The following is a 20711-nucleotide window of genomic DNA, read 5'->3' on the forward strand; positions in this document are numbered from 1 at the left end:
AAGCTTGTCTAGCTCTCGTGGATCCGTCTCTTATTCGTTCCTCCTATTGAAATCCCCGAAGTCATGTTCGCGCGATGTGTTACCCGGGTTTAAAAAGTGTCCGTTTCTCTTTTGTTCGATTCTCCTATTGGATCGCCCACGTCGGTGCAGTAAAATGTCAAAGCGTCTATAGATCTGGTTCTTTATAGCCAACTATTTGACTCCGCCATTCTGTATTTTCTATCTTTTTTATATATATATTCTCATGTAGAGAGTACGACTCCACGTGTTACATCAGCGTTTCCTGAGGAGTTGTGGAACGAATCAAAATGGTAACCTTGATAGTAGTGGACAAATAAGTCACGCTGGCTTTCACACTGTCACAGGGCATCGTTTGAGACCACGATAGTTGCGTCAGTGTAGGGGCACTATCAACACCATAAAGGTGTACACTTACTTTACATCCACAAGCACTACACGCACCATCCCAACCATAGCCCAGATATTGACCGCACACGAACCCATATCACCGATACCGACGACCCGAGGAAGCCTTGATGGACCACAGTCATGCCTGAGAATAGTCGGCTAATTTGATACGGAATTAATGACCCAAGACGTACTGTTGCCCACTTGTGTGATAGTATTGGTGATGGGACCAACAGTTACAGTTCTTACGTCAGACACTCGTAAGGGTCAATTTACTGTCGGAACACAAACGACATGATGTGTTGTGAAGGCACATAATCGTAAATATCCTCATTAATTTATTGAAACTACCAGAAACCTCAATGGTGGCATTCTGTATCGAGGCAAAAAAACTCTCCACACTCTGGTCACCCAGTCGCTGGCTCCACCACATCCCAGGCTATCAATCTCGTAGTTCTCTCGAGGCTGTAAGTTCGCTTTCGGTCAGACTCTCGAGAACAATGTCAGGATGTCCCGGCTATCTACACCTTCTCCAGGAGAGTGAGTTGAGGGTCCTCCAGCTCTTCCAGCCTTTTGATCTGGACATGACTCCACTCTTGAGGGTCACTAAAAACGACAAAGCAACAGTCAGAGAAAGGCCTCAAGAGATGTCGTACCGAATTCTTTGAACAGGGGAGCCCCATGGATACTTAGAGGCGTCGTTACATGCCACAAAGGGATCGTCTGCATACTCCGTGAGGCGTTCCCGACATGTGTCAGGAGAAAGAGATGTTAGTACACAGTCTGGAAGGCGGAGGCATGAATGCGTAGCGTAAATGAAGCCCTTCAGTAGGTCTTGTGCAGCACATCACCGCGGATGAGCTCAAGTGGATCATTGGTACGGTTTAAGAACTCGATGCAGGGAGCGGCGACGTGGGGGTGGGGAAGAGAGCCTTTGTCTGACTCAGCCTCACAGCCTCACTCTAACCTGCCGTTACTCTCTCGTCTCGAGCATCATTGAAGTCCTTCACGGTATCCTCTCGGGAGGCTAATCGTGAAGCTGCATTTTGATGCGTATTTGATCACTTAATGGATGTTTTCCCTCCGCACAAGTCACCCTTTAGTTTTTTATCTTCTGAAACAGAAGAAAAAGGTTAAGAGATAAATTTAAGATTTTCGAGCCAATTGATCCTTTGTATATTTTTAAAGCATTAAACGTGTCAGTTCTCGACTCTCAGCCTCCAGCAGTGTTAGAAGCCATGCGCCAATGCCGATATACTGTATATATATATATATATATATGTATATATATATATATATATATATATATATATATATATATATATATATATATATATATATATATATATATATATATATATATATATATATATATATATATGGTAGAGTTGATGCACTATTTGTATGATTATAACAAAAACTGAATGGCTGGGAGCCGAGCAGTATAGAGAGCTACCCCCGTGTGGTCACTCTCACGTCGCCTCCTTCATCAGTCACTGACTCAATATTAAGATTTTTACATCCTGCACCGTCGAGCCTCAGAGTTAACCCGCATGTAAGATTACCAGCACCAGTGGACACTACAATTCCGGGAGGTGAGAGGCAGACGAGAGGAGCGAGGAGAGGAGAGGGAGGGTGGCAAGAGCTTTGTAGATGAGTAGGGAAGGAGAGGTTTGTGTGGGATGGTGATGCGGGTAGTGTGTACAGGAGGTGAGGAATCATATGTTCATTGGTCGTGTGTATCGGAGAGTGGAAAATGGAAGCAGGGGCAGCGTACCCTTGTATGCAGGTGTGTTTATATGGTGACCACAAGACCAGGAGGGAAAATGGGAGTATGAGGAAATATTGTATATGAAGTATGTCGTGACTGGTCAGCAAGATGTCATGTTGTGGAGACTTATAGCGGGTGTTACGCAACAGACGTCTCCTGTGGGACATGGGGGCAGTGGTGGTGGTGGTGGAGAGGTGAGGGCGAGGCCTCACACTAATGCAACAGGATGCAGTGGAAATAATAAAAACAACGCGAAGCGAAGATAGTTTTCAGTAATTAAAGCCCAAATCAAGGTTAATTTAAGGGAGCATTGCACAGAGGGGGACAGAATGGCAGAAACGGTGTTAAAGAGAATGATTAAGGTTGAAAGGATGGAAAGAGTGCACTAGGGGCGTCATATATATGGATGGAGGGGAGGAGGGGTATTGTAATTGAAGGGATTGTTACATGGGAGGGGAGCGTGCATTATGCGTTAGCAGGTTCATGCGATGACCACGTTTGGAAAATGGCTTTCACTGGGGACCTGGAGTTTGGGAGCAATTTTTAACCGCTAATAATGGTCGGAATGCAGATACATAAACGACTGTAACACGAACTAAATATAAGAACAAAAATACTGTAACTTTAAACTGTCCAATTTATGTTCATTTTGTCTTTAGCGTATTGAGTTTTTTTATGTATCTTAGTTTGATTACAAAGTCCGGAAATTAATTTTTAATGGCATGAGTCGAGTCTTGTGTGTGTGTGTGTGTGTGTGTGTGTGTGTCACTTAGCATGGTTGTTTTTACTGCATTCACGTGTACCTGCAATGGATGAGGCTGTGTTTTCAAGTAAGAGTGTAGTTGCGTATTGGGTATTTAAAATTCGTGTGTTTATAGTGAAAGATGATATCGATGTTATTTCAGAGTAGGAGTGTAACTGTTCTGTGAGTGGGGCATTGACTGTATCGTTAACTGGATAAGGTAATGTTTTAAGAGGTAAAGATACAGTTTGTGTGGGCGTGGCTGTGTTTATGTTAGAGTGGCAGTGTGTTTAGTGGGCGTGGTATATTTTCTTCTTGAATGTCCCACCAAAAGAGAGAGAGAGAGAGAGAGAGAGAGAGAGAGAGAGAGAGAGAGAGAGAGAGAGAGAGAGAGAGAGAGAGAGAGACTACGTAGCAGCTGATTTTTTGTGGTGATTGATTATTCTTATTTTAAACTGTGAATTATTATTTTAAATTGAAAGTTGTGTGAATTTTAGTTGTTAATTAATTAAGAGAATACTGTTAGCGAAAGTAAGATGGTGGTGATGAGAGAGTGGTGGTGGGAGCGGGATGGTGAGAGGATGGTGGTGGGGTAGTAGCGGTGATGGTGGTGGGAGGGTAGTAGAGGTGATGGTGGTGGGAAGGGTGGTGATGGTGGTGAGAGGGTAGTGGTAGTAGTGATGATGGTGGTGATGAGAAGAAAACTTGGTAACAACATTTTTATAATCATCATCATCATCATCATCATCATCATCATCAATAGTAGCAACAACGACAACAGCAGCAGCAGTAGTAGTAGTGTTGTAAGTAATCAGGCTGCCTCGTCCAATCACTGGCCACGACAGGACCGCATCATGGTTTTTGCTCGTGTCGTCCCAGCTGCGCGCTCAACCAAGTAAAATCCCGTTTCCTGTGGCTTAGAAGGGTCAGGTCGTCTGTAGGAGGTGTTGGTGGGTGGAGGGGGGGAGTGAGCTTTATGCACTTGAGGAGACAGAGAGAGAGAGAGAGAGAGAGAGAGGTAAACAAACATTAAAGAAGTGAAAGATAAAGAAAGAAGCTTAAAAATAAAAATGTTATCTCCTACAACCGTAAAACTGGTAATAATATATAACAACAATATAAATAAGGTTTTAACTGGGAGCTGTGGTCTACTCAGTAACAAGCAAAACCCCAGCTAGTCTCGAGGTGCTGGAAGCCATGTACCTCAAAACAGGTATAGTAATAATAATAAAAAAAAAAACACTGGAATCATGAAACTGTGGAATTTACGTATATTGAATTAAATGTAGATGTTGAAGACGTACAGAGTACGCTAAAGGAGATATTAACACGAAAGACAAAAATAAAGGAATGGGCGCGTATAATAATTGAGGCTATGTTTATTTTAACATGATGATAATATAAATATGTCTTACTTAGTTATTTTTGATCTTATAACATTTATGATTCAATGACTCGGTATCTAGAGGACTCGTTGCTCCCTCGTCGTGATAAGGAGAAGAGGAAAGGGTGTGGGAAGGGGGGGGGGAGGTGGTGTGGCGCCCCCTGGTTGAGTCCTCCCACGGGCGGGTCCTTCAGCTTTCCCTGGACGCCGCTGCCACCAGATCCTTGGCATTTACGACCAGGCTCCCCGGATCATATCGTGCTCACAATGGTTGTTGTTCACCAAGCCACAGAGATGGAGAGAGCTGTGTGAAAACCTCGTTAAACGGGGTTGAAAAAAAAATATATAAATTCCGTCGTGCGTTGAAATACTCGTTAAATGACGCTGAAATTCGCGTTTAGCTGCGCCGAAAGCATGATTACGCTCTATGGCGGTTCTCGTTTTATTTCTCCTGTAACGTGGATCGAACGCCTGTTATGATAGCGTTTACTACTGCGTTATCTGGCACTCAAACGGCTTTATCTTTTAACTGTGTTGTTTGGTTCTCAGGCGATGCCGTACAGCACTGCAGGTCAACGGTCTCTATGGGTCAGAACAAAAGATAAGGGAAGAAGAGGGCGAGGCAGGCAGACGTGGGAAGGTTCCATACAGTTGAGGGCAGAAAACCTGTTTGAGGGTGGTGGCGAAAAGGGGAGTGTTAGGGGAAAAGGGGGAGTGTTAGGGGAAAAGGGGGAGTGTTAGGGGAAAAGGGGGAGTGTTAGGGGAAAAAAGGGTGTGTGGGGAGTGTTAGGGGAAAGGGGACGATGGAACCTTTTAGGTGTTTGTCAATAAGGGAAAAGGAGAGTGAAGCATCCTGTAGAGGGAAAGGAAATAGGAAAGAAAAATTCAGAAAAATCTAGGTGGAATGAGGAAGGAGATTGAAGAATTCGTGAGAATAAGTCGAGAAGAAAGAATAATGAAGATTAAATTGTCTAAATAAGGATTAAAGGGGTAGGGATATTAATAATGGTAATAAGATAAAGTGAGAAGGATATTCAAGAATAATCCTGAAGGAGAAGGAGGAGGAAAAGAAGGAGGGGTCAGGGGGTAGGTGAGGATGGGTCGGGCAGGGTGCTGGCTGGCCCGGGGACATTCCTGGCTCCCCGGGGCTCCTGCAGGTCCGTGTTATCTGCTCAACCCACCCGATGTTAACGACAGATTTACTTGATTCAAGATTATAGCCCGTGGAGACCGTCACCCCTCCTCCCTGATCCCCCCTTTGGCCCCGCTGCTCCTCTCCTCTAAAGGTCTCCACGACAACAACGACGACCACCACCGCCTAATTAGGGAAATAGGGGGAGACTTAAAGGCAAAATCGGTGAATTGGGATTGACGTATAAGGGATGGTGGGGATATTATGTAGCAGGTGAGCGGTGACCCGAGTCGTGGGGAACACATTAGCATGCTATTACACAGGCACTCTTGTAAGCCTTTGCCTCAACTTTTTGCTGACGTGAGACCCCACTCAGGGAAGGAAGGCGCATCCCACCCTTCCCCCATAATAGACTTCCTCCCAACCCTCCGATACCACACTCAAACTTACTCATTAAAGTACATCAAGTCTTACACATAAGTCGTTCCAACACCCACAGCATTTAACCACAAAAGTAATTATTAATAAAAAGAGGGAAAATTGATGAGATGATTTAGCTTTTTGATGAATTAATGTGATTAGAGAAAGATAGAGAAGAGAGAGAGAGAGAGAGAGAGAGAAGGGGAGATGGTCTGGTGGTGGTAGTGGTGGTTGCGCCTTTGTAGTTCATTCCTATTCTTTACCTTTCGGTGCCCAGGCGATTTGTAAGTGTACTCTGCCCCACCTTTGCTTGTTCATGATTGACACACACGATTTAGACCTTGGGAGCTTTACCTGCAGTGACACGTGGGGTGGGGATGGGAGGGGGTGGGAGGTCACTCAGGTGGGATGAGAGGTAGGGGAGATTAAGGTGACTTGGGGGGGAGGGAGGGAGGAGGAGGAGGATAGGTCAGTCAATTAGGAAGGGTGAAAGGTAGAGGAAGTTAAACTGACTTAATGGAAGGGAGGAGAGAGAGAGAGAGGGAGGGAGAGAGAGAAACGACATACATACATACATACATACATACATACATACACATAAGAAACCAATGGAGAAGAGAACCACCATTACAGGACAATTATCCACTTGAGATTCCAAAACTCTTAAAACAAAATATGAATCCTCTCATTTCTCAATATAAGCAACAAGAGAAAGAGAGAGAGAGAAAATACCGATGAAAAGGGAGAAGAGATAAAAAACCAAAAAGTAATGGATGAGAGAGAGAGAGAGAGAGAGAGAGAGAGAGAGAGAGAGAGAGAGAGAGAGGACAGTCGACCTCCAGCAGTTGACGGCCGGGTTATGTGTAATGATGTTTATGCACGTAGTTACTCCCGGGTTGAATTGCTTCCAATCACTGGTAAACGATGAGTGACGGACTGACGCGCCCCTGCCAAGCCTTAGTTATGCTCGCTAACACGCGGCATAAAATATGACACGATACACAGCACCGCTAGTTAGGCCTTGACATTAACACCGTCACGTCGCTCTTACCTTTCCTCCCTCCCTCCCACTCTGTCTCCCTCCCACTCACTCACTCACTTCAACCACACAAACAGACAAGGCGAGAGGAAAAGAAAAGACAGAATATGTAAAGAGGAGAGAAAGAGAAGAGAGAAAGAAAAGAAAAGAGAGACAAATATTTCATTGACCCTTCTCTTGTGTGTACGACGTGGGATAAATATTGAGTTTTATATATCCGGCCGTTAACGTGATGCTGTTGAAGGCTTCACTGTCACTGTTGTCTGCCGTGAAGGCGCCGTCCCATTGATGCGATACAGTGATGGTACTGGTGCGGTACAGTGATGGTACTGGTGCGGTGCAGTGATGGTACTGGTGCGGTACAGTGATGGGATTGGTGCGGTAAATTGATGGTATTGGTGCGGTACAGTGATGGTATTGGTGCGTTACAGTGATGGTACTGGTGCGATACAGTGATGGTATTGGTGCGGTACAGTGATGGTACTGGTGCGGTACAGTGATGGTATTGGTGCGGTACAGTGATGGTACTGATGCGGTACAGTGATGGTATTGGTGCGGTAAAATGATGGTACTGGTGCGGTACAGTGATGGTACTGATGCGGTACAGTGATGGTATTGGTGCGGTAAAATGATGGTACTGGTGCGGTACAGTGATGGTACTGGTGCGGTACAGTGATGGTACTGGTGCGGTACAGTGATGGTACTGATGCGATACAGTGATGGTATTGGTGCGGTAAAATGATGGTACTGATGCTCTGAAGCCTCTATCATCGTAATCAGTGTGGTGCTGTGGTGATGTGAAGGCTTCATTACTATTGTCAGTTGACGTACCACAGCTGTGAAGGTTAATTTACCCCCGTCAAGTGAAGTACTGTTGCTCTGAGGGTTACGTTACGTCTTGTGCGCCCCCCACAAACTAAAATAATCGCAATATACGAACATACACCTCTGACGAAGCTAAGTGTCTGTGACCAAGTCAGAAAAGTATGGTTACATTTTAATATGACTTGAAGCTCCATAATTTAAGCTAGTAGGAACAGTCTTGTAATTCAGAAAGAGAGAGAAAAAAGGTCTTTATGATCAGCTGTTCGATATTGTTTACAAATATCACATCTCAGGCTAAACTGTTCCCAACGTACGATACGAATTCTTGTGTCCATAACTTGAATCAATTGGATCTTGTGTTGGTTATTTTGGCTGGAAAATCCTCTCCTCTGGTGCTCTTAACATCGGGTTTTAACTTACGACAGTCCTTTGTTTCGTTTTTACGTTCCTCAGACTAAAAAATCCCCACCATTAGATACGAATACTTCTTGAGCTCCATTTTTTTTGTTGCAGAATTACTTACGAGCGTGTTGCTTGAGGGAGTATATGCAACAGCTTACTTAAGTTTATTTACCTTCATTTTGTGTTGTCATCTGGCGTGACCAGTATTCGTGCTGGTTCCTCTCCTCCTCCTCCTCTCGTCCATCTCCTCTCCCCTTTTTCTTTACTTCTCGTGGCCTCTCCCTTCTCTCTCCCCGTTTCTCCCACTGGTTGAAGCCTTTACCTTTCTTAGCTATCCTTGTACAAATCCTTTGATGCGTCTCTAATTCCTATCCTTTCCACACGAACTATCCATCAGCATCCTACTCATCCTAGCCCCTTCTCTCGTCCATCCTTCTTATCCCCCTGTAACTCCTTCTCGCCATCCAAGTTCCTATCCTCGTCAACCACCTCTCACCCTTCCTAACCCCTGTCACTTCTACTCGTTCTCCGTCTCCTCCCTCCTGTCCATCCAACCCCCTGACCCTCCTGCCCTGGCTAGCCCCTCGCCTTGCCAGCCACTCCTACCCGGGGCAGCCTCCTCGCCCCGCCCTCCCTCCTGTAGGGTAATTATCAAGGATGACTCGTACTCTTGCTTTCCTTTTGTTCCGGACCGCCCGCTTTCCTCCATATCTTCTTCGACATGGCTATCAGGGAGGAGGAGGAGGACAGTGAATGATGATGTCTTTAATAATAATAATAATAATAATAATAATAATAATAATAATAATAATAATAATAATAATAATAATAATAATTCGAGAGATGAGAGAATAGACTAAGGAGGAGGAATAATAGGAGGTGGAGGAAGAATATCAGTAGTTGAATAATAGATAAAAAAATATATATTTAAAGCCAATGCTAATAATTATGAACAGCGACACAAGAATTTGAGAGAGAGGAGAAAAAGTAAATGAAAATAAAATAATGGAGAAGTAAGTTATATTAACACTAATAATTGCGGGCGTGACCAAGCAGCAGTTGCAAGGTGCAGCACAGGTCGAGACAGCGGCGAGATAACAGTAACAAAAACAAGGTGACGAGGAAGACTTGGCCTGTCAGGGAGAGATACGCGGCCGACGGCAGGAATATCATGCCCGCTACAAGCTCACTTAATTATTGTCTGTGATTACCCTCTCGATTTCTATCACTAAGAGGTCATTAAAACATCAAGTGCTTTTTGGATATATGAGTGTGTGTTATATTTCAGCAGCGGTGGAGGTAAGTGCCTGCCTGCTTGCCTCACGGCTTACCTACCACCGAGGATACAAGCAACTCAAACCAATCTAGAGTGGCGTGGAAGGTTGGATTGTTGATCTGATTGTCGAGCGTGAGAGATGACGTGGAGGGGTGATGGGCTGGGAGTGGCGGGACGTAGGGAGACATAATGAACACGCTCTTCATTAAGGAAAAAGCAAAGTCATGAGGTGGCGCTGGGTTCCTCTGGCAGTCATAATAGAGCCGCCAGACGCCGTGTAAATGTTGTGGTGCTCTATGCTGGCCTCCCTGCCACGCCTCCTCCTAGCTTTCACAACTGAAATTAGTATATATATCTTGAGGCTATTTCCTCGCTGGCAGTTTTCTTCCAGGGAGGGGAGAGACCCCCTCCTCGAGACAGACATGTCCCTACGGCTTCCCCACCCCGAACCTCCACTCCTCCACCTAGCCTCTCCTCCACCAACCCTCGACCCCCTCACACTCTCCACCACAACCCTCCTTGTGTCCAAAAACTCAACGTGGCATGTCCTAGACCAACACGGCCATCTCCAACGGGTGTCCGACAAGAGGTTTCACGGTGTCCGCCTGGGTGACACCCTGGCACTGGCCACCGCTGTCCACCCGCCGCGGGACAGCCAATCACGCTGCCTATTGAAACCGTCCCGGGATTTGATTGGTTTAAATTGACGGAGGAAAATGATGATGGTCGGTTGGAGGTGTATTGAAAGTTCGATGGACTGGTCATTTAATGAAAACGGTCTCGATCATTATTTAGAACCAAACTGCGGCGAGGAGCCACAAATTTAGTTTCTGATTTATATTTTACATTCCATACCGTCCTGGAAATGTTTTAGTAATATAATATTTAACATCACCTTTCAAGTAACAATTTTGGCGTACCTCAATAAGCATGCAAGTACCGCGTTGACGCTATAGCTGTGACGAGTGTCAAGTTAGTCATTCGTTTCGCGCTTATATACGAACAGACCAAACAATCGTAAGGCGAAGGTGAAGATTCAACTATACTTTTTTTTTTTACCTCTTCTTACCTGGTGTCTCGGGACTCTAAGCCTTGGGGCGGCCTGGACCAGGACCCAGAGTGGCTAATCGTCGGACATAAGGGCGGGTTTCGAAGTGGCTGGTCCACAGTTCCACAGCGAGATCATAATTCAGAGCCGTGATTACAAGAGCTCGGGGATTTGATTGCTGCGGCCTTATCTCGGAGCCATATCGGGATGAATGACTGGTGATATCCCGGCCCAGATTAGTATGATTTGCAAAATATCATCGGGGTCTGTCTAAGGATGAACCAAAGCCGTTCCGTCTATTATCTTTCAGGGAACCACTTAATGTCGGCTTTGTTTCCAGCTCTGATATTGCACTCTCATTGGGCCGTGGCGGACCTGAACCCTCGTGATGATTGGTCAGTGACAAACCTGTTTTTATATTCTTATTGGTCAGTTCCACAATTTTACGCGTAATGATTGGCCATCCCCGAGGAGAGCGACTTGTCCATCCTTGGGTCGTCATTGGTGGATGGTAGACGGGGTCGCTGGTACGCAACCTTCCCTCAAGATCACAACCTGCCAAGGAGATGTTTTTTTCTTTGTGTTTAATTGAGTGTTAGTACAGAGAGGCATTAGGACGCATCTGCCATGTGCTGAGGTGGGTGTTCACGCCCCTGTGGCCGCGAGGGGGAGGCTATGCGAACTATGATTACGTTGCAAAAGCTGGTGCTCGGAGTGACGTGGGGGGGCCGGCCTCGTCATATTTGGAGTGACAGGTCAAGGGAAGCGGCGGACACTCGCGCTTTTTCCTCACACGTCACCACTCACGAGGCGTCCTCCAGGGTCCTCGTCCCCCTCCCCCAGTACCCCCGAGGGTCCTGAGGTCCCTAGGTCCTTCTCTCACCTTTTTTGGTCCTCACCTTCCGTGGGCCTCCTCACCACCCCAGGTCCTCACCTCCCGGCCTCCTCACCCACCAGAGCACTCCTCACCTCCTGGAGAAACTTAACCTTCCATCATAACAGACGACAAACATGAGGAAGACTGTGGCATAGTTTACGATTTTATAAAATAGATACTTAAGACCGAAATGTGGTACAGGTGTGCGTATGTATGTATGTATGTATGTATGTATGTAGCAGAGGTTGGGTATCTTTTATGACTATCTGATACATACAATATTAAATAGTATGTGTGTGTATATACTTTGGATATTTATGTATCCAGTTAACACATTTTCCTTTTGAATAAAAACTTCAGGGGTTACTTTCTCCTTTTTGATTCACAAGTTCAAGTTTATGAAGGCCGAGAATTACCCAGGTACCCTCTTTGATGATTACAATTAATTAGACCCAAATTAATTTATAATTAATGCCCGTTAGCTAAACAGTGTATCAAAGATTATAGGAAATATTACCCGGAGTTTCAGAATTAACAAAAAAAAAAATCTCATATCTCATTTTGATTTAATTGAATGTATTAGATTTTTTATGTTCTTTAAATGTTTGTAAGTACCGTGTGGTAGTAAAACTTTATTATTTTTTTATTTATGTATGTATATATAGATTTTACTTATATATATATATATATATATATATATATATATATATATATATATATATATATATATATATATATATATATATATATTATAGTATTGCGATCCAACCTTTTGAGTACAAATGTCTTAACCCTTTGAAAATTATTACATATTACCTCGAGTAAGATGACAATGACTTTGAGTTAAGTCATCGTATCAAAGAGTTTAACTTGCTGACTTGACTACACGTACTGTAGATAATTTAAGATGCACAATATGACAAAATTTGGTCAGGAACAGTTTCATGATCTGATGTTTAAGGTTTATTTGCTTTCAACATCGGCAAAAGTAAAGTAATAAATAAAAACAACGACAACATCACCAGAAAATCAGTGTTGTTACTTAATCTGCAGATGGAAACTGAGGTGTTGCCTATCTTCGAACACCTGACTGTGGGCTGTTGTTAGTGTTTCCGTCAACTTATTCAACAAACATGGACGATTCTTCGGATTCTGTTCTGTAGAATTTTAATGTGTTCCTCCAGCAGCACTTAGGGAGCCTATCGGTAGTGGCTCCTCAGACAGGCAAGTTCTGCCCCATTGATGAAATGATAGTTAGTACAGTATTTGACCACCAGAGACGCTAAGAGTGGGAACTTATCCATAAGAATCTGATCTGTGGGACAACGAGAAAGAGGGACGGATTTACAGTATAAAATAAGTCATTATTTTTTTTCCAGTGTAGCTTCTGTGTTAGAGGGTCTGTTAGATTAGGGAGTTAGTCGGTCTAATATTGTGAGAAAACTCAAGAATAAGGCGTTTCAGCAATACATGACAGGAATAGGTTGGTAGTGAGGTGTCGTGGGTGTATCGTGTGGTTGGCTGTACTGTCTACTCAATGTGTAGTGGAGGGGGGGGGGGACTGCCTGGAGGAGAATGGGTTAGTTGTCATTACTGTATCGGGAATGTGTTGGACGGTAGTATTATCTAGATATATGTTACCTACCTAGGAGTGTATAGGAAAGTTGGGTCTCGTGCCTCCTCTCCTCTGTAGCGGTGACAAAACAAAGTCATGGAAGACACTGTGTCGTTACAAGTCTCACTATACGACAAACTCCTGACAGACAAAGATACCTTTTAATAGTGTTTAAAGCTGCGACAGACACACCATATAAACACAAGAACCTAATAGCAGGAGCCACGAGCCGCAGACACTATGGTGAGAGGAGGGGTCATGAGGCCGCCTCATTGATACTATCAGGGGTAGTTGTGACCACGACAGGAGCGGCATTGTGGGGTATCAGCGACATCCAGTAACGGGTCAGTCATCAGGGGCGTCATGTCAGGGTTAGCGGAAGGCGGAGTGTTGAGGAGGTCACGGTAGCAGGCGATGGTGGAGGCTTAACGAGCACGAGGAACAGCGCCAGCGCCAACCCACTGAGGACGGACGCTCACAAGTACTCCAGTTACAAAAACATAACTGCCGAGGAACTAGTTTATGCAACGTCGACACGGAGCATCGGCAGTAACAGTGAGGGAGGCAGCAGCAGCAAACGGCGGTAGACAGCAGAGTGAACATTGTCACCAGCAGGAGCAGCGGCAGCACAGCAGCAGCAAGGCACACACACGCAGGAGTCGTGAAGCGGCGTAGCGAGGGAAGGGAGGGACGGACCGCCTGCATCGATTAACAATTTGCATGGGAAGCACCCGATTAGTCCTGCCCCTCACACTGCCGCCCTGCACATGCACCTCTCCCCCCATCTTCCCCCTAGCCTGCAACCTGCAACAGCAGGCACACACAAACACACGCCACAACACACATTCTAACACACTTGGCGCCACTTCACTGGAGGAGCCCCACCGCGATATGTTATGCCGCAGCGCTTAATCTAACATAGTAAAGTTGTAAGGCAGAGCTTGATGAAGGGCGACGGGGTATCTAAACACCGAAAACTTGGAGTATCACTCACATGAAATATTATGCTTCTCACCAGTGTTCAACTTGCAACAGCTGTAGCTCTCAAGACTTGAAAAATATCTCAAGAAACATCTAAAACGCCGAAAATTTTTGGTTGTCGACTACTGAATAAATACGTGATTCCTAGGATGTCTGGGTCCAGGAGAAAGAAGCAATCCTCCAGCAAATGGTAGGTAGACGGGAGAGCCACTGAGTGAGAGAAGGGAAGCCTGGATCCTAAGGTGTGTGGCCGTCAGGTGACCATCATGTGTCAGGCTTCATCACGTGATACCCCACCCCTCTTCTTCTCCCTCCCACTCATCCTCACTCCCAGCTGGGTGTGATATACATAAAAGGAAAACAAAATATACTTGTGATGTGTGTTTATGTGTTTGTATTTATTCGCAGATTTCATGTACAGGATAACATTTATACAGTACTGTAAAATTTCACATGTTAGGTCCCGTGGAGTATTGTGCTCGCCACCTCCCGGCTCCTCACCCTCGTCCTCCGTGTGTGGGGTCGTAGTGCGCCGCTGCTGCGTTGTTTATCACCGCTAAGTTACTGCCCCGTCACACGTCCGTAACCCCAGCTGTGACAATATCCTGTCCCTGGCTATATCCTGCAACACCCCCCCACCCCACACACCGTCACCGTCCGTCACCGTCACTATTCAGCAACATCCTGGAATCCAACACTAGACTGGTCTTCAGTACATGGCCTTACTAAACATTGGTAAACACTGGGATCGTATACTACTGATGTTTATTGCCATTTATCTTTCGTGTGTATTTTTTCATGGAGTCATTAAATTGTGGTGTTGGCGTAATGTTATGGTAAGAGTTGATTCCTGAGAACGACCTCGGCTGTGTTATCAGGAGTAGGCGAGAGTCGTCATACCGAGAGAAAACGATGTGTATCAAAGGAAATATTGCGTGACAAAACTCATGCATCATTTTGATCCATAAATTGCTGTATTTGAGGGGTATCGACGTCGGTTCAGAACACGTCAGCGCTCAATACTGAGCTGGTTCGTACACCCTGCTTCAGTAAGCACCTGAAGCAACAATAAACGTGAACATCCAAGATGGATGCCGTTTTGAAGCGTATAAATGGTTCGAAGTGTCTCAATAACTGGATACATATCACAGTTTCACGACTATATTGATTCATATGTCTACAATAAATCGAATCGCTTGAGTGTTCGAAAACATGTTGAAGTTCGTTACATGTTAAAATGCTATAAATCCAATATACAGAGTTTAAAATGGCTGACTCTATCAACCCTTGTTATTCTATGCCACATAATTAATTGGGTAAGTTTTTCTTCTTCATGAAGTGTCCGCTGCCTGTGTTGGTGGTAAAGTGTAAGGGTTGGAGGAATGGCGTGAGGCGGCGGTGGTGGTGATCAACCTGGGTGACTGTCGGAGGATGTCACTGCAATACTGCTAGTAATAATGAGGCGTTGTTATTTATTATGTGCCCTAATCAATGGATAATAGTAATGATTTGCTTTGCGTTTTCCGGTCCCAGGAAGGGGAGGTGGAGGGGGTAGGAGAATAGGGGTGGTGGGGAATTGTGGAGTGCAGTACCTTGGTTGGGATGAGGACTTGGTACCACGTTCAACTCTCCTCCACCTCCCCTACACACCCACACCCACCCAGACACACACAGACTTCCACACCCGCATCCACACCCACACATAACCTTCCCACGGATGCGTCAACTGTGTGCCTGCAGGACTTGATAGTGTGTACACTTATTTGCCAGTTGACCATACGATCCCCTCCAACAATTTTACTCTCGCGTACCGGTAAACACATTGCACCAGATGTTGACACCAATGACGTGACAAAACAATATACCTTGACCCTGCGTTAGGTCAGGTTAGGTTTTGAAGTCTGTACTGTCGCTCTACTGTAGTTTTTGTGCTACTAAAACTAATATGTTATAATTTTACCGAGCTGAACAGTGTTAGAGTTAACCGGTGGTACAGTTCCTGGCAGATGTAAAAACAACATTAACTGTTTCTTCATAAGTGAGTCACCGGAAAAAAAAAACAATTGTCTTTAATAAAAACAGTGAGTTATTGTTGACAGCAAAATGACGATGGATGGTTGAGGTGTTTCACAGGCCAGACACACAGACGGACACGCCTCCCTTGTCATACATACGTGGTCTGCATCACACTCACGGCGAGAATCATTACTGAACTGGGATAGTAAGGTTATAAAAAATATAAATAAGTAGTTTTCTTCACCGATTTCCCACTTGGGTGAAAACGATCTTTGGTTATATTAAAGCTTATTGTCTATAAAACACATTCATGTTGATCCCAGTATTTTACTGTGTTTATAAATTAACATTTCAGCTCTCAATACTGATAACCGTCGCCTGCTCGCTCGCTCGCTCGCGCGCACGCACGCACACACACACGCACACGCACACACACACACACACACACACACACGATTTCTCACGGTCCTATTCAATCCAGAGAAGGCGTACGGGTGTAGACGCCTGGGTGTGGGTTTAAACATTTGTACTATATGTGGATGTTAGGTGTGGTGACATTGTTATTGAGGTATACCGGTAGTGGCCGTGTACTGGGGGGAGGGGGCACAGTTTCATACACTTACTCTGTTCTTGTTATAATCCACCTGCCACTCCACCTCTCTCTCTCTCTCTCTCTCTCTCTCTCTCATCTGTGCCTTCAATCCTACTCTCCCTCCCCTCGTCTTCCCCTCACCCCCCCCTCCCCTCCTCTCTTCCTCTTCCTCCCCACTGGACTGTTTACAGCTAGCATGACAAACTTGGGCAACTAACGACACTAATATCCTAGCGTGGCATGTTTATGATTTCCTGCGAACACTGATAGTTGTGCAATAAATCAACAACCAAACTTATGATGCTTATTGCGGGCGTCAGTGAGGGGGTGGATACGGAGGGGGAGGAGGATGGATGAGGGGGGTAATGGGGGAGAGGAGGATGGGTAGGGGAGATGAGGATGGATGGGTGGGAGAGAGGAGGATGGGTGGGAGAGAGGAGGATGGGTAGGGGAGAAGAGGATGGGTAGGGGAGAAGAGGATGGGTAGGGAGAGTAGGATGGGTAGGGGATTAGGATGGATGGGTGGGGGAGAGAGAGAATGGTGGGTGGGGAGAGAGGATGATGAGGGGAGGAGGATGGGGATGAGGTTGAAGGGCATACGATCATCACCCCTCTCACCCTTCTTCACCTCCCCTTCCCTCCACACGTCTATCTTCTACCTACACTTACTCGCATTAAGGAGGGGGTGAGGAAGGAGAGAGAGAGAGAGGAGAGAGAGAGAGAGAGAGAGAGAGAGAGAGAGAGAGAGAGAGAGAGAGAGATTACTCTAGAGATTATAGGAGGACTGAGGGGGGGTAACAATCATCTCCCCCCTCCTATCTTTACTCGTGTTACAGGGGGGGAGGAAGGAAGGGAAGAGGAAGGAAGGAAGGGAAGAGGAAGGAAGGGAGGAAGAGGACGGGAGAGAGAGAGAGAGAGGTATATTGTGTGTCTTTACTACATGACACTAATTCAACTGATTGATAAGTTCTCTTTTCATTCTGGTTTATAGCAGTAATGTTGGGCCCTCATAATAACTCTTTTTTTTTTCATTATTACAATTGTATTTTCTCTAATTTATTTTATATATTTATTAACGTTAATTTATTAGAATGTATTTTTTTTTCTTCATATTCCATTATTCATTATTGTTATTTATTAGTGTAGTGGGAAGGTTTTGTTTACTCTGGCGTTGAGTGTGTGTGTGTGTGTGTGTGTGTGTTGTTGTTGTCAAGGGTTCCAACACCTCACCCTCACTCACGATACAAATGTTCACACACACACACACACACACACACACACACACACACACACACACACACACACACACACACACACACGCCACTTATACACGTATCCGATATGTTTTATAGTCATATATACTTATACATATGATAAATCCTCGACTCACACACGCTCCTCACTGCTATTACCCCTCCCCCCACACACACGATCCCTCATCCCCCACGAGAACCCCACCCCCTTTCTACCACCTCCTCCCACCTTTCTCCTCCTCCACACCTCATTCCTTATCTCTCTACACCCTTAATCCTCTTCCCCTCCTACCTTCTCTATCACCTCCCTCCTGCTCCCTTGCCTTCCCTACCCACAGTCCCCGGAGCTCAGAATGCTAGAGACAGGTACCTATAAAACAGCTTCAGCGGTGAGTTTATTAGATCAAGCGCACTTTTATTTAGAGGAATCACGCGGCGTTGGTAATCCAAACTGACAAGAGAATAATAATTTTCACTCGGTTACCTTTGTAATTCCGCCCCTACTGTGCCTCAATAGGGTTGCTCTCTCTCTCTCTCTCTCTCTCTCTCTCTCTCTCTCTCTCTCTCTCTCTAATACACATATACTTTTGATTTTTTTTATTCGTCAATATGATTATACATTTCGTATATTCAGTATATACACATAAGCCTTTGTTTACGACTGGATGTATTGTAAATGTGTATAAAAAACATTTGAGAGCGTTTGCGTGTTTCCCAAGGACATACCAATTACGTTTAGGGAGGTGACGTGTACAAGCATGAAGACACTCGCTAACTTGACATCTTAGCTGGCCGTGAACACACACACACACACACACACACACACACACACACACACACACACACACACACACACACACACACACACAGCTCCCGTCAGGAAGATGACTGGCGTGATTTATGCCTCATTGTTCCCCGAGTCGTGTCATAAATGAGTTACGACTTCAGTTACCCGTGACGTTATATCTCAGTCTCCCCACCCCATCATCCCCACCACTCATCCACACCACCACTAGTCCTCACCACCCACACCATCACTCAATCACCCACATCACCACTTACCTACTCCACCACCCACACCACCACCCCCCACTATTACCACCACCCACTCATTCACCACCCACCCACAGCACCACACTACCCACCCACAACCAACCACCGCACCAACAAACCAAAATCACACCTATTACCACCACCACCACACCACACAACCACCATCTTTTGCTTTCATGGTGTTGATGGTAATGTATAAGTGACGTCACAAGGTATGAATGGCACAATGAGCTCCAGCATTGACGTAACGAAGTCTTTGTCACTGATGTCATGAAGTTTAGCAGTGACGTTATGACATCACGAGTCCTTGCAAGTTACCTCACTATTATTATTATTATTATTATTATTATTTTTATTATTATTATTATTACTATTATTATCTTTTATTATTGTTGTTATTACTGTTGTTTTTCTTGTCTAGTTTATTATTACTATTATCATCATCATCATCACTATCATTGTGGCTGACTGTGAAAATCAACTCAAAATTACCTTTTAAATAAGAGAATAAGTGAGACTAAGGCACTAGTGAAGAAAATAGAAATGCCTACGTTCCCCCTCCGTCCACCACACCTGTGTCTGTCCCTGGCCGGCCAGTGTCCACCACCACCTAAGGGCGTAGGCACTGAGGGGTGGAGGTGAGGAGAGGTCTGGGGAGGAGTAGGATGGACTGGAGAAGAGGGCTGGGGAGGGGTTAGTAGGAGGAGGAGGTAAGGATTAGTGAAGCGGAGGAGAGAGAGAGAGAGAGAGGTGAGGGGGTGAAGAAATTGAGGTGTTAGGAAGAGGAGCAGTGAGTGAAAGGAAAAGATCGAGAGGGAAAGTGTTACTGAAAGCTAGAGAAAATGGGAGTGTTAGACGAACAGGTGGTGATGATGCAGGTGTTAGGATGATGCAGGTGTTAGGATGACGCAGAGGTTATGACTCAGGTGTTGTAGGTAGTGGGAGCAAAGCTGGCGGTGTTAGGTTGTAGATAGTGTCGGTGTAGGTTGTGATTTAAGCGCAGGGTTGTTGTCAAATTGCGCGAGAGGTGTCAGTTTGCGCGGGCTATTGTGTTGGCGCTGTGCAGGTGTATTTCGAGTGTGCCATTAGACGTGTTACCTTCGCGCAAGTGTTGTCAGTTGTGTGCAGGTGTTGAGGCAGTTGTCATCATCCAGAATATGTCAACACAACACCTGTAGCTGATTACGACAACACGTATGGTGGACATATGGAGAGAGAGAGAGAGAAGGAGAGGAGAGAGGAGGTAGAGAGGAGGGAAGGAGGTAAGGGAGGGAAAGAGGTAAGGAAGGGGGTAAGGGAGGAAGGAGAGTAATGGAGGGAAAGAGGTAAGGAGGGAAGGTAAGGGGGAAGGAGGTAACGGAGAGGGAAGGAGGGAGGGAGGGAGAGATGTGGGTAATTAGCGCTTTAATTTGTCATAATGTCTCCAGAACTTTTTTCCTTTTTCCTCAGTTTTCCTGTCGTTGTTAGTTGTGTCATGATTACACAATTATTTCCCCTCTCTTACTCTCACTCTCACCCTCTCTCCCATTCCCCTCTGTCCTAACATTTAATCCTCTTCATCCTTCTTTAAATAGTCCGAGTTCCCTTTCATCTCCTCCCTTCTCATTTTCCTCCTGGCTTCCCACTTTCTCTTGCTCTCCTCCCTTTGGCCGGCCCCCACCACCACCACTACTACTCGCCCTCCTCCACTTCCCATCACTGCCTCATCAGTTTTCCTCAGCTGGTTTTGCTCACACTCATTATTACCTTCTCTCTCTATATACCCACTGCCACATTTTCTTCCTCCGTTACCCTCTCATTCTCTCCCCTTTCCCCTGTTTCTTCCTGCGTCTCCCCTGTTCCTCCTCCTCCCCAGGCCGCCGCCGCCTCCCCTCCCC

This window comes from Homarus americanus, unplaced genomic scaffold, assembly GCF_018991925.1.
Source record: "Homarus americanus isolate GMGI-L3 unplaced genomic scaffold, GMGI_Hamer_2.0 scaffold21505, whole genome shotgun sequence".
Classification (NCBI taxonomy): domain Eukaryota; kingdom Metazoa; phylum Arthropoda; class Malacostraca; order Decapoda; family Nephropidae; genus Homarus; species Homarus americanus.